The following is a 901-nucleotide window of genomic DNA, read 5'->3' on the forward strand; positions in this document are numbered from 1 at the left end:
ACACAGGCAATAATAGCAGTGACAAGATCAGCTTTGTCTCCGCACAGAGCAACACGTTGAGCAGGTCCCGGAGGTCCCCAGGAGGCATGTCTGTAGGTAGCCGGACAGTGCCGAAGACAGCTCAGCATCAGCAGTTTGGCTGTTGCCTTGACAACGTTAAAGCTGGTTCACAAGCTTTGTGAAGGAAGGCTTCCTGGAGCACGGGACAGTCTGCTCCCGACGTGGGACAGGTCCCCAAAAACACAGAGCCCTGGGACACGACCCACGTCCGTGAACTCCCCTGCTCCATCCCGCTCCCCAGCACCGCACGCCATGGTGAGGAATGGCCAGCAGACGGATGGATGTCCAGCAGGGTGGATCAGGGCCAGCAGATGAACACGCTGAAGCTCACCAAACGGATGGCAGGGCCAACGTGACCCTCCTGAACAAGGCCAGCTCCCCGGACAGCCTGTGCCAGCCCCGCACCCACAGGAGCATGTCTGCGTGGGGAAGGGCAGAGAGGAACGGCAAAGCAGCACATGGCCAGTCTGTGCTGCCGTAATTTGTGTGTGTGTGTGACTTAAATCCTCCAGCTCATGTCCAAGTCCCTTCTCTCTGCCTGCCTGTCACTTGTTAAAAGCAAGCGGCGAAGCACCAGGACGTTTGAGTTCTCTGCTTTGCTCTGCTCTGCCTTCGGATGAATTCCCTGCGTTTCTTTTTTCTCATTCATAAAACAGAGGGTGATATCGATCTGCGGCCGCCATGGATCTACCCTCACACAGAGCTCTGGGGACTCGCAGGTGGTCTGGAAACCGAAATAAATAGCGGTGGGAGGATTAATCACAGTGATTGCAGAGACATGGCGATTCTGGAGAGCACGGAGCTGTAGAGCAGCCTCGGGGATCCTCGGCCAGGCGGGATT

This window comes from Anser brachyrhynchus (assembly GCF_964034855.1).
Source record: "Anser brachyrhynchus genome assembly, chromosome: 15".
NCBI classification, from domain to species: domain Eukaryota; kingdom Metazoa; phylum Chordata; class Aves; order Anseriformes; family Anatidae; genus Anser; species Anser brachyrhynchus.